This window comes from Cucumis melo, chromosome 3, assembly GCF_025177605.1.
Source record: "Cucumis melo cultivar AY chromosome 3, USDA_Cmelo_AY_1.0, whole genome shotgun sequence".
Classification (NCBI taxonomy): Eukaryota; Viridiplantae; Streptophyta; class Magnoliopsida; order Cucurbitales; family Cucurbitaceae; genus Cucumis; species Cucumis melo.
In genome coordinates, this window is record NC_066859.1 from 22,419,061 (window position 1) to 22,431,234 (window position 12,174).

The window sequence follows — 12,174 nt, forward strand, 5'->3', positions numbered from 1 at the left end:
ATTGAGAACAAGCATCACATGATAATTTATTAAATTGAAGAACCTTCTAACTCTTCAATGGATGTACATGTGAAGTTTCAATAATTATTCTCATCATTATACATCCTGAATGACCCGATCAATCATGCCAATTTGTAAATATGTTTGTATTCATGAACTTTAGGTTCATTGTAGCACGTGTTTCAATTATTCATATATATGAGGATAATATAATCCAAAAGATAAAGCATACAACTTTTGTCTATTTGAGACGATAGATATTATACAATGATATTCTATCTTATTTTTTTCTATCGGTCATATAATGACACTATAGTTGGAATGTAGAAGGTGTGATGCATGACAACTAATCATAATGGGATATCTACTTTTAATAATATTCGTAATAAAAAAAAAGTATGTGGCATTATTTTTTTTAATACAAACATTTATATTTTTTAATTTGTAGGATCGGTTTTATGTAAAATTACATCTAATCTTAACCTAAAACAAAAGAATCTATATTGACTTTTTCAAACAAATTTCAAAAGACCAATAGTAAAAATTAAACTATCAATGTGAGTTTAATTCTACACTAACTTATTGTTTTTTAAACCTTTTGCCGTGAAAGTCTTTATCCCTAGTTTTTACAATTATTATATTAAAAATATGATAAAAATGATAAAAAGTTTACGACCTCGTAATCAATTTCAAATTTGAAAAACAAAAATTGTGTAGGTGTGATTTGCGTTTTTTTTATATATATATAAAAGTTAAAATGACTTAATAATGTTCGTAAACTTAAAATTATAGGTGTTTAAACACACATAGGCATGTCATATTTTTGCAGATTCTTAAATGATAGTTTAATGAAACGATGAATTATTCAAGCAATACCCTATAGTTTCATATGTTTACTTTACATACCACCTTGGTTATCTATGTTTATACATTGTCAAATTAATTAAACAATATACTTTATAAAATGGTATAAATTTGTGATATTTATTTGTTTCTATACATACATATATGCGAACACACATGTGTCTGTTATTAGAATTTATGTTCTAAAACTCGTAGTTTATAATCATATTCTATTCAATAAAGTCGTTATTGAGAAATTGAATACTATAATCTTAAATCCAATAAACTAAGATCTCAAGCTATTTTGAGTAAACTTGAACTTTATGTAGAGACATAAACATAAATTAAGTTCGAGTAAATAACCCAAATAATCTATAATATATGAATAAAGGTTGGGCGTCTTATTTAGAGATACTATGGATGCTGCTCGCTTTGTAGTTAGTACAAACGAGGTAATCATGAATCGTTCATTTAAAGACATGAAAGTGGGGCATCCTATGTAAAGGGTTTACATAAGACAACCATGTCATAGTCACTTTTACGTTATAACGTTGTTTACTGTTCAAAACTGACTATCTCGATTATTGGTGACCTAGGTAACTTAATCTTAATCCTGAGTTAATTGTGAACTTCTGTTCACACGAGATTATCCTTAGGTCTGCATAGGTGAGGGCAACTCATGGGCGTTGGCCCAATAAGTCTCCCATTTTAGGGGTGAGATCGGGTGGATAGTTGGAAACATAGGGTGTAAGACGGAATTCACTCCTACCCGCTTTGGAGTTAGTAGATAGGTTGTTCTTTTAAGGACTGAATTCAAGTCTTGAACAAAGCGGTCCCACCCTCTCATTGGCCCAAGAGGGATTTGATTTATAGATTACCTTAAACCAATTGTTTAATAGTGGATTGGTGGGACTTAAGGAGAAAGATGTAGTCTGGGGTAAAATAATACTTTTTGACTCAACCGAGCTTACGAACAACCTGTAAAGAATTAACTTATTGATTATGGTTATATCAAATGGACACAAATATATCTATAGTGAAGGGAATGCAACTACGAAACTTTAGTGGTATGATCCGTAGATTAACGAATGTTAATTAGCTCGGTATAAAAGAGTTTAGCCAGTTAATCTCGGATCGTTGGAGCCTATGATCTATGGGTCCATTAGGTTCCCCTGCTAGCTCATATGGAATAAACTTAGAACGGTTATGATGGATTGAGTCGAATTGTTTGAAATAGACAAAGGAGAGAAAAACTGACGAGTATATGTGATATAACCATCAGGTTTTAGATTACTAATAGAGTTTTATGTTTAAGTGAGATTTAAATATTAAAGATATGAATGCAAATTCATATTTGGAAGCTCGAAAAACATGGAAATAGTCAAAGTTGTAAAAAGTTAAAATATTGATTTTTGACTTTCAAACTTTGACCGACAATATATTCAAATGTAATTTGAATCTTAAGAAAATGAATGCAGATTCATACTCAAGAGGTCTGAATTAGTCAATGAGGTCAAAATGGTAAAAAGTCAAAATGTTGACTTTTGACCTTGACTAAAAAGGTCAAATGATCATTTTTCCTCGACCAAAGTTAGTAGGAAAATCCAATAATTTGTTAGATAAACTCATTAACTCTTAGTACACTAAGTGGAGGTTCATGGTGACGACACCTAGCTCACTAAGAGATAATGGAATGGTAAATAAATTCATTAGTAGATTGTGAGATGTTGAGCTTTGGTAGTTCAATTATTGCATGTAATTGGTTTATAAAAGGATGATTTTTTCATTTTTTTAAAAACTTTCTGCAACTTGGTTTTTTACCTAAATTAAGAAAAATTACCAAAGCCTATTCATATTACTATTCTATATTTTCCATCACTCTCTCACTCTAATCCTTCTTCCTTTGGGTCCCACAATCCAGTTCTTCATCCGGAGGATAGCGGTTCAACCTCAGTGGTAGTTCAAACCTCAATCGGAGCTTGAAACGTAAGTGCTACCTTATAAACCCTAATTTCATAGTTTTTATGGTTTATGGTTTCTAGTTTTTCTAATGCAATTTAGGGTTTTTTTTTATTCTTTTTTTCGCTACGCATGTTTTATTTCTATCATCTGTATTATATTATACTATATAGGTTAAATTTCTATTTTGGTCTCTAAACTTTGTATTTTGTTTTATTTTGTTCCCTGGATTTTTAAAGTATCTGTTTTGGTCATAAAATTTTATAAAAAAATTACTTTGGTCTCTGTCATTAATATTACATTAATTAATGATGATGTGACTTTCTATATTTTAATGATTAGACGGTAGATTCATCCTATTAATTAAATTGGTAAATAACCAAGAAATCTAGCTAATTTTTTTATATAAATCTTTTTATGTGTAAAAATATAATTAACTTACTTTAATCAAGCAGACCAAAATTAAAAACTAATTTTGTTCATTTTATCTAAAACTTAAATCTCTCACATTTCCTTCTGATTCTCCGCCCTTTATTTATTTTTCAAATTAAAATATATCTTGAAACAAATCAAAATAACGACATTGAGTATGATATAAAAAATATAATAAAGCTGATATATATTGGTGTTTAACATCAACAAGGAAAAATAAACTAGAAATATAAAATTAGTACAACACTTGTTTAAGATAAACTCTACGAATTTGTAATGAAATATTTTGGCAATGAATCATAAAACCCTAAATAAAAGATGAAATAATTGGGAGAACAAGTAAAAAATAACTTAATGAATCATAAAACATCCCAAATTTGAGGCACTAAAATATGCCTGAAAATTATGTCCAGATGAATTGCACCAATTACCATATGAGTTGAGAAAGTGAAGTAGAAGGACATCAAAATCTATAAGATAATGACTTTTTGAGTTCTTCGATAAATCATCAATTTACTATACAACCTTTAACTAAAAACTAAGACCTTATATTATTAAGGGTGATTATCTTATTTGGCAATCGACATCTTAGTTATCCAAACATAGAGGTCCACCTTACCGTTACATTAGAGAGTTAATGGATTCTTAATGACAAGGATTAAAATATGCTATTTTAAAAAGTTGAATGACTATTTAAAAGTTTAGGGATCAAAATATAACATACATACAAAGTTTAGGGAACAATATAGAACTTAAACCTATTATGTGTATTTGACAACCTCTGTTGGAAAAGTATAATAGACACAAGTTTTTTACTTTACATTTAAATTGAAAATAAATCGGAGTTACATGCTATACCATTTAAATAGAGCTTGCTATATATTTATGTAAATGAAAAATCACTACACAAGGAAAAAATTAATGGCAAAAAAGTATAAATAATATGTCTCGGCATGATTATTGGACAAAACTCGTACTCTAGGTATTAAAGCTCTCTCAAGAGTAAATTAATCTGCTCAAGTTTTATTGATAAATAATCTAGGCTATAAATAGCCAATGAAAGTACATAAAACTCATGGGCTTTACAACTTGTTGCAATTGCTATTCAATAGAAAACAACAAACTAACAAATGGTAACATAAGCATTACTAACACTTAATACTCCCCCTTAAGATGGCTTTACAATATCAATGATACCCATCTTGGAAAGTAGAGTTTTGAAGGAAGATATAGTGAATATGTCAACAATTTGGTGCTACGTTCGAATGGGCAACAACTTTACTGCTCCTTTTACAGTTTGGTCTTGGATGAAGTGGCAGTCCAACTCGATGTGTTTTGTACGTTTGTGGAAGACAAGATTGGAGGCTATGTGTCAGCTGCAGTGCTATCACAAAAGATTAATGAGTGAGATATTGTAGAGATATGTAAATTTTTAAGTAGTTGAACTATCTAGGTAAGTTTACTTGTTGTGGCAACTAGTGCTCGATATTAGGCTTCAGTAGATGAGCGTTATACGGTTGTTTGCTTCTTTGATTTCCAAGAGATTAAAGCATCTCCTAGAAAGAAACAAAAGTCAATGGTGCACTTTCTTGTGTCAAGACATGATGCCCAATCTGCATCACTAAAGGCTTGTAGTTGGAAGGATGTTGATGGCTTAATAAGGAAGCCTTGTCCAGGGGTACCTTTTAGGTAGCGTAGCAGATGGTTTGCTACAGCCATATGTGACTAGCATGGATGGGCGATGTATTGGTTGAGTTTGTATACAACAACCATGATGTCTGGTCGACTGACAGTGATGTATAGCAATCTACCGATAAGTCTTCGATAGGATGATGCATCAGTCAACTCTTTGCTGTCATTTGATTTCAGTTTTATATTTGGATCCATTGGTAAGGATGTTGGTTAGATGCTAGGAGTCTCGTCTCTTCTAAAAGTTGTAGGACATAGTTTCTTTGGGATATGACAATCTCTTTTGAGGATCGAGCTAGCTCTAAACCAAGAAAGTACTTTAGTGTGCCAAGGTCCTTTAGTTTGAAAGCAGAATGTAAATGTGCATTTAGTGTGGTTATAATATGAAAAACAGTGTGAGATAATCAAATAAACCTTTAGTTAATTCTAAAGTATTTAACTGTTGTAATAACTAAAGGGACAATAGAAGAAAATAACACATAGAACTTTGGTAACCCAGTTTAACAAATACCACCTACGTTTGGGGAGCTGAGCACAACTCGTATGAGTAATATTATTAAGATTTACAATAGTCAATATACATCAATTCAACAAGTGATATTCTACTCAAATATACACTACAAGAAATAACATATACGATAGCTAACGAAAAAAGCTATAATAGATTTTTTATAGCCTTTTTCGGAAGTCCTGACAACCCATGTTATTAAAAGTCTGGGACTTTTTATAGCATTTTTTTGAAGCTATAATGAGTGCTATTGTAGAGTATGAAGATATAACTTTTACACGTTACTATGAAAACATTTGATAGCGTTTTTCATTATAGCTATAATAAATTTATATAGCTTAAATAATGTGCTATCTTTAATATACAATAGCCTTTTTTCAACACTATAACATAGTATTTACAGCTATAACATTATGCTATAATAATGCTATTTAATCAATTCCAATTATTATAATAATTATAATAACCTTTTGATAGCATTTCGTTTTTGGCTATATAAATCTTTATATATCTGTAACTTATGGCTATAAAAGAGGTAACTTTGTTTTCAAAAATAATTTCTGATTTAATTAGCTTTTTATAAATTTTAGTTAAAATATTCAACTTTAGCACACATAACTACTTTGTAGCACAATAAATAATAATAACTTCCATTCATAATCTATTAAAATTACAAAATAGAGTATTTAATAATTTACTCAAGTTGTGGTCTAAATGATACAAAGGTAGATAAAGTATTTAGTGAATGTAGCACAACACAAAATAACCCTCAAAATACAAACAAAATTCACCAAGTGTCCAAGATTATATTATCATATAAGGTATGAGCTACTGTCATCGTAGGATCTTTTTTCCTCTGGTAAGACACATTTCATTCACCTGCATAAATTTATAAAACATATATCAATATGTGATTTTTTAGACACCAATAATAGTGGATATTAATTAAAAAAATATAGAAAATCTTTAACAAATGTAGATAAAAAAAGATAAAAAAGATAGCATACCGATGGTTACTTTAGTTGTTGAAATTGTCGTCTCGACCTGAATTTGTTAAAGATTTGTCATGTCCATCACCCCTCAATTTTTCTTTCAATTATGAGAAAAAGAAAAAATGTTCATTATCAGAGATTAAAAAAGAATAATTCAGTTTCATTTTTAATGAGCACCAAATATGACCACTGAGAGTAAATTAGATGTTCTGGAGGGCCAGAGAGGGCAAACATCCATTAGCATTATTACAACTAACAACAATGCAACAGCATGATGAGGTACACATGTTATATAAATTTCTACATAAAGTTATAAACCTAAGAAATAAAATATCAACCTTCAGCCATTTGAGTGAAAAGTTTTAACCATAATATGCAGTTCCATTTGCATATTTCCAATTGCCCCCACTAACAGAACCGCCAATTCTGGACATCATCTTTTCACAAGCCTAAGCAGCCAATAGCAAATCAGTATAATTATCTTAAACAAACATACTTTGTTCATCAATGACCAAGTAGCGTCACACACAAATTCAATAAGGAATGGTTAGCACCTGAAGAAGTGTAGTCCGGTTGACTGAGAAAAGCTAACATTATCACCAAAAATAAAAGCTTCATTGCTTCTTTAAGTTGCAACTGCCCCTTGTTGTACAGATAACTCCAAATTCTCAAAGTTCCACCTTTTAACAATAAAGTACCTGATCTTTCAAAAATAAATGAGGTCATTTAGAGTATTTAAAAGGTTTATGTGAGAGTCAAATTTTTTTATTTTCATTTGTTTTGCAGAATTATATTAAAAATGAGCAACCATGTCTTTATCAGAAGATGAATGGAAAAGGTTACAGAACTAAAAAGGATACTTCCATAGCAAGAGAAGATTGAGAAGATCAATATTTAAGATACTATAGTTCTTCAATAATATCACTCCTCGCTGACAAAAAATCACACCAAATGTCTCCATCAATTACCAGCTTGCTCATTAAATATTATTTGGATAAATCTCACAATATCACAATCACATATGACTGAACAAGTTTCCATCCTATTTTATCAATTGCAGCAACAGAGAACCATAAGTGTCAAAAGAACCCAAAACTCAATGGTTTGAACCTGGTTTTCTGGAAATAAACTCACTGAAACTTCAGTAAATCCAAGAGCTATAAAAGTATAAAAAACTATGCATAAAAATAATGATGATGATAAATCATAGATAACAAATTCCATTTTTCTCTTCTAATTCATATTTCCCTCAATTGTAAATGTAGTAATAGTTCAAGTCATTCCATTGTCTGGAATGTGAAACATGCAAGCAAAAGCAAATTTCTACTCACCGGTATTCTAACAACATCATTACGGATCCATCCAAGAGGATTGTACACTACCATGACCTGGCTGCAGGCACATTTACTCATTCATATTCTAGTTGAAAATTTTAAAGAGAAGTTCTAAAAGGAATGTAAAATAAAAGGAACATTACCAAACTATTCCCTTTTTGAATATCTTGCTCAGTTGGTGGGCAGAAACTGATATTGAGTAACATAAACTTACTCAATATTTTCTTTATTGAGAAAAATGTATGGTTTTAACAACTAAGTAAAGAAACAAACACATACAAGAAAACCACCCAACTTCATAATCACATAAACATGTGGGAATTCAACTCTAACTTTCTTTTGGGCATTTCATCAAAAAGTTTAAGAGCATACAAAAAACATCATCATTAACAACAACCTACTATGTTTCCGTTATCACAAAGAATAAGACATTCTTCCTCAGGCCAAGAGATGAATTTAAATGGAGAAATTGATATCACAATCCATTAAAGTACAAAGCAACACAAACATGCGATTGTAAGAACAATTAATTAGATGAACATGACTTGCTAAAACTGAAAGGTGACAACAGAAAAAGAGTTCACTTCTAGGAGCATAATGCTAAAAATTACTTGCAACTTAAATTAATAATTGGGAGAAGAGAATATTAGTTATGAAGTTTTCCAAAAGAAAACTCTACAGTTCAAGCTTAATAAGATCAACAATTTTTGCTATCTCAAAATTTTCCTAACCATTAAAAGTCTATGCAATCACTCACAAATTGAAAGAAGTTAACAACATTCAAGATACAAACAACATTGTAAGAACTCAACTTTACCCATAAAAACATGAACATAAAAGCATTATGAATAGAGGTGATGTACACTTAAATAGTTTCATTTAAGCTATTCTTTACCTACTTCACACACACTGATTTCTTAAATGGAGCAAGGAAAAGCTACTCACGGAAAGGTAAAATGAATAATAGGCAGTCTTGTACTGTACAATGTGCCCATGACTACAAAAGTTACATTATATGTGCATTAGAAAGCATCCCAAAATAATATATGAAAGTGAAAACAACAGAAAAAGGTCGTAGGATGTGGGAGAGAGATATGTTATGAAAGACAGAGAGAGGTTGTGCAAAATTACCTATAGTTGCAAATCTCTAATTTCAATTTCATCGAGCAAATGGAGGATTTAATTATAGAAAGAGAAGCCTTTGCTGTGAGGGATTAAAACTGCAAGAAATCAGTTGACAAAGCAAAACCATAATAAATTTTTTAAGAACAAAACATGAAAGGGATTCATGGAATAAACAAAAATTGGAGATTAGGGCACAAAGAAAAATATGAAAAACAAATGTGGAAGGATTTTTTAAGCTAAAACATCAAAATACCAATTGTTTAAAGCCAAAAGACTAGAGGTGCGCAAGCCTATTCATATCAGACCACAAGCAAGACCATTAAGCTTGTTATGATCTAAAGAAACAAATCTCATTATTATAAACCTTAAAGAAAAGATGTTTAAAAATTAAAACAAAATCATTTCATATGTTTAAAACTCCTTATTGATATTCCACTCAGTGCTCTCACCATAAAAACGATGTAGAAGAAAGGAAAAAAAAGACTAACCTCGAATCATAAGCTTCAAGTGTCTAATAGTAGTAGAGAGACGACCTGGTAGACAAAGAACCCTAAGCAAAACCCATGTGGACGACGGTGAGAGATTAGATGAAGCCAAGTGATTGCAAGTCTCAGAGATTGAAGCCGAAAAATAGGATATTCTAGAGAAATCGTGTGATGAAAGTGATGACGAACAGAGAGACGGATGAATAGAGACAACAACGATGGATAGAGATGAAAGTGTCTTCATCGGTTGAACGACAGTTGTGAGAAGGAGGGTATCGCAGAAAAGAGGTGAGAAATCGTCGTTTGAGGGTGGATATCGCAGTCGTCGTTTGACAGTGGTATTTTGGTGTGGGTATCGCATCTGGTTGAGCAAAAGAATTCGTGAAAGAGGCTCCAAAAGGGGGGGAAATATTGGTGGGATATTTTTATTTTCTACTTTCCACTTCTTTTTTTCTTTTTCAATAGCTCAATTTAAAATGAGCTATCTTCGTAGGCTATTAAAAGCCTCATTTCTTGTAGTGATACGACTATCTTAAAGTACTTAATAACTTAAGAATTCATGCTCCCCTGAACATATGAGTGAGTCTTCTTGAAGATGTCTTCATACTTCTTCTTAGTTTAAGGTGATCTCTTGATCACTAGTTCTTCTTTTACATTACTCATCATTAAGTTCATCACAGATCAACATGTTGATACCATAGATAATTAGTCGCACTACCTTCTTTTCGCTCACAGCTTTTGCGACAATAAACTCGACTAACTTCACCAAAAGCTTTTTGCATTCTTATTCGTACCGAACCTCATAAGATCCGTAACATATATATATATATTTTCTCAAGAATAATCTTAAAAAAGATATTGATACAAGATTCCTAAAATAAAGGAATATCTTTTATCTTTTTAAAATTAAATAACTTATTAAATAAAAGATAATCTCATTAAATCTTTTTGACAAAATCCCAATATAATCTCTATAGAAGCTCCAGTGATTATGATGTCATCAACATACGCTAGTAACGCAATAAAAGTGGATTCTCTTCCTTTTGTGTATAAGGAGTAATCTAAATTGGATTGTGAGAACCCAAGTGATATTAAAGCTTGGGAGAATTTATCAAACCACTGTCTAGAGGTCGGTTTTAAGTTCATATATGAACTTGTGTAGTTTACAAACGAGTTGCTCCCCTTTTTGTCAACCATGTCATGTTTGTATCCAAGAGGAAGGTGCATGTAAACATTTTCAAATAAGTCTCCATGTAGGAAGGCATTATTTACATCCAGTTGGATGAGAGGCCAGTTCATGGAGACCGCGAGGTTGAGCAAAACTTTAACAGTTACCAGTTTTGCTACAGGAGAAAATGTTTTAATGTAGTCTAAGCCTTCTTGTTGGGTGTATCCCTTTGTTACCAACCGGGTTTTGTATCTTTCTATTGACCTATCAGCTTTGTGTTTGATCCTATAGACCCATTTGCATCCTATTGAGTGGCAGTCATTTGGTAAAGGAATAATGGTCCATGTTTTATTTGTTTCCATGGCTGAAAGTTCAGCTTTCATAGCTTCACGCCTATGTTCATATGGCACTGCTTGATGGTAGAATTATGGTTCATGGGATGATGAGATATTCAAGAAAAATTTTATGTGCTGTGGGGAAAGGTTCTTATAAGAAAGAACCTTTTCAATGAGGTATTTTGAGCTGGAGGGTGAGATATTTTTATCATGTAGTAGATTACAGTTTTGGAGATATGGTGGAGGTTTAGATGCTTTAATGGATCTCCGGATGGCTACTGGTTCATTTCTTCCAGTATTATTGCTTTGTTGTCAATTTTCTATGCAACTTGAACTATTTATGGTGGAGAATGAAGGCATATCAGCATTTGTTCCTTCATTTTGTGGTGACATTTCTATATTGCTGATTTCAATAGGACTGCTTGAGGTTGTGGATTGTAATCCAAAGAATTCAAAGGATTTTTGTACCACTAAGTCTAGAAATGGTATGAAAGGGAAAAATATTTTCATGTAATATTACATCACGGGAGACAAAGAAGGTTTTCTTTTCAATATTGTACAATTTGTATCCTTTCATTCCTAGAGGATATCCAACAAAGACAGATGGTATAGACCGAAGGTTGAACTTTGTGCAGTGTGTAGAGAGTGTTGAGGCAAAACACAGACATCCAAAGGTGCGAAGGGGTGCATAATCAACATTCCTTCCATTTAGTTTGAAGTAGGGTGTTTGCCACTTTAAGGTCTAGAGGGGGTGCAGTCGATGAGGAATATTGCTCTCAGGACGCTTTCTCCCCAAAAACTAACAGGTACTCTAGACTAGAAAATGAAGGCTCTGGCAACATTAAGTATGTATTGGTGTTTTCTTTCAACAACATAATCCTATTCTGGACGCTCAATGCATGAGTATTGGTAGATGACTCCTTTTGATCAGAAGAAATCAGTAAAGGATGGTTCTGGTGCATTGTCTCATCTAAACACCTTGATAGTGGAGTTGTATTGATTTTCCACGAGTGTGAAAAATTTTGGTATAATGTCTTGTGCATAAGACTTTTGTTTCATAAGGAAGAGCTATGTATATTTAGAGGAATCATCCACAATAGTTAGAAAGTATTTATGTCCAGAATATATGTTGTTTTTATATGGTCTCCATGTATCACAGTGAATCAACTCAAATGCTTTGTTTGAAACATGACTATTTGATTGAAAAGAAAGACTTTTATGTTTGGCTAGAGAACAAACAATACAAATGTGTTGTGTCTTAGGTAAATGAATATGAAGCATGTTTTTTAGATGAGTAATATGTT